At 45.0% G+C, this 2742-nt stretch overlaps 1 pseudogene; it reads left to right on the top strand.

Annotated features, from left to right (window-relative positions):
* The first annotated feature begins 224 nt into the window (after positions 1-224).
* LOC138095879 (glycine cleavage system H protein, mitochondrial pseudogene) lies at positions 225-701 on the top strand (annotated as a pseudogene).
* Positions 702-2742: the final 2041 nt, after the last annotated feature.

Here is a 2742-nt window from a genome sequence, read left to right as displayed (position 1 = left end):
AAGAGCAGATGAATGGATTTCCCTGGTGTTCCAGTGGCTAAGACTTTGTGCTCCCAATGCAGGGGGTCTGGGTTTGATCCCTGGTTGGGGAACTAGATCTTGCATGCCACAACTGAGACCCAGTGCAACCAAATTAATTAATTAAATTAAATATTTTTTTAAAAAGTGGATGAGGAACTTCCCTGGTGGTCCAGTGGTTAAGAATCTGCCTTCCAGGTGCGAACATGGCGCTGCGCGCGGTGCGGAGCGTGCGGGCCGCGGTCGGCAGCCTCCGCGCCATCTCGGCACCCAGCGCGCCCTGCTCGCTGCGGCCCTGGGGACTGCGAGCGGGTGCCGTCCGGGCGCTGCGCACCGGCCCTGCTCTGCTGTCGGTGCGGAAATTCACAGAAAAACACGAATGGGTAACAACAGAAAATGGTGTTGGAACAGTGGGAATCAGCAATTTTGCACAGGAAGCTTTGGGAGATGTTGTTTACTGTAGTCTGCCTGAAGTTGGGACAAAGTTGAACAAACAAGAGGAGTTTGGTGCTTTGGAAAGTGTGAAAGCTGCTAGTGAACTCTATTCTCCTCTATCAGGAGAAGTAACTGAAATTAATAAAGCTCTAGCAGAAAATCCAGGACTTGTCAACAAGTCTTGTTATGAAGATGGTTGGCTGATCAAGATGACATTCAGTAACCCTTCAGAACTAGATGAACACTAATGAGTGAAGAAGCATATGAGAAATACATAAAATCTATTGAGGAGTGAAAATGGAACCCCTAAATAAACTACTTTGAAACAACTTAATCTAGCATAGTTGTCTTAAATTAGTGGTGGATAGATATTTAAAAAGCAACTTTTAGCAAAAGAAACTACTTGTAACAGTGTTTCCTGAAGAAAATACCGTTTACCTTTCTAATGACTTCAGATAAACACTGTGCATCTTTTCCACAGCATCCTGTGATTTTTAGGCTAGGCTCCAGTTACAATATTCAGAATTCCTGAAATTATCTCTGGTAAAACTAATTACAAAAATTATGTAATTCAAGGATAACATGGTTATCTTAAACCTTATATGACACTGTAACTTGCTTACAGCTATCCTTGGATTTGGGTCAAAATTATCTTCCCACTAGAAATAACTGCCAGTGGAGAAAAGTTTAGTTGTATAGTGTCCAATGAAGAATATTACTATCTTAATTTTGCAGTATACTGTGTTTGCTGGTGCTATTTTTATACAGTGAAGTAACAGCCTTGCAGGAGAATAAGCAATTTAATAATAAAATATTCAACTTCTTAATCAAAAAAAAAAAAAAAAAAAGAATCTGCCTTCCAATGCAGCAGACGTGAGTTCTAGCCCTGGTTAGGGAACTAAAATCCCACTCATCTCGGGGCAACTAAGCCCTCATACCGCAGCTACTGAGCCCTCACACAGCAACAAAAATCCTGCGTGCAGCCGCTGAAGAATTAAAAGAGAATGGATGAAAGGGGTATATTGCAATAATCTATGCAGTACATAGTGTCTATAAAATTTGATTTTTTTTGTATTATAAACTAATGCTGACTCTAAAGAAAGTGAGAAGATGTATAAAAGTAGGAATAATTAAAAAAAATTAAATCCCCTAAGTTCCCTCTACCCAAATGTCCACAGTGATAGGAACACTCCCTGTTTCTCCACCTGAAGCAGCTGGTAGATAAGCTGGGTAAGGGCTGGAGGAGGGGGTTTGTTTTCCTGTGGGGCTACTGGATTTAAGAAATCAAAATACAGGACCCTTGTTAAAGTAAGAATTTCAGGTAAACAAGAAATAGTTTTTTAGAAGTATATTCAAATATGACATAGAACATTCTTACATTTAAAAAGTCTTTTTTGTTACCTAAATTCAAATTTACCTGGGCATCCTCTATTTTATGTGGCAATCCTAATTCGTGTGTGCTAAGTCACTTCGGTCATGTCCAACTCTCTACGACCCTATGGATCCTAGTCCACCAGGCTCCTCTGTCCGTGGGATTCTCCAGAATACTGGAGTGGGTTGCCATGCCCTCCTCCAGGGGATCTTCCTGACCCAGGATCAAACTCGCATCTCTTAGGTCTCCTGCCTTGACAGGCAGGTTCTTTACCACTAGCCCCACTTGGGAAGCCCGGCAGATCTATACCCTGGTCTTTTTCTTCCCTCTGCCCAGACTGCTAGTCCTTTTAAGTTTTCATCTGAATACTTCTTACTTTAAAAGTCACTGCAGTTTATTTTTTAAATTGTCATAGAGTTTTCTGCTGTGTCCATGTCCTACATAGCACCCACCCTAGGCGCTGCTGGCCAGGTCACGGCAGCCCAGGCCCCCAGGGTCTGCTTGGGGAAGGGAGTGAGAGGGGCAGGGCTCAAAGTCCTGGCACCAGGCCCTGGGTCCTGGTAATTGAGCCTGGATGTTGAGCAGGGGCTCCAAGCACCGGGTACCATGTCCTGGCTCTGAACTCTGGGACCTGGGAACTGGAAACCAGGACCAGGGCAGAGGCCACCAGTGGCTGGTCACTTGGCAGAAGTTACTGGGCTCAGTGGCCGTCCTGAGCCTGGTGTCACTTACTGCCCCCGGTGGGAGGCGTTGCCTAGTTCCCCGTTGTTGTTTTGTAACAGCTGCTGGACTAGGCTAGAGGGGAAATTCAAGGAGCTGAGAGTAGGGTGGGGAGGAAGGGATCAGTAGGTTGGGCAAGGCCACTTGGACAGGCTCCGGGGGTGGGGGTGGAGTGACAGCAGGTTGGAGCTCTAGGC

The sequence above is a fragment of the Capricornis sumatraensis genome, chromosome 2 (genome assembly GCF_032405125.1).
Source record: "Capricornis sumatraensis isolate serow.1 chromosome 2, serow.2, whole genome shotgun sequence".
Lineage (NCBI taxonomy): Eukaryota > Metazoa > Chordata > Mammalia > Artiodactyla > Bovidae > Capricornis > Capricornis sumatraensis.
This window is presented reverse-complemented; position numbering and strand designations above follow the sequence as displayed.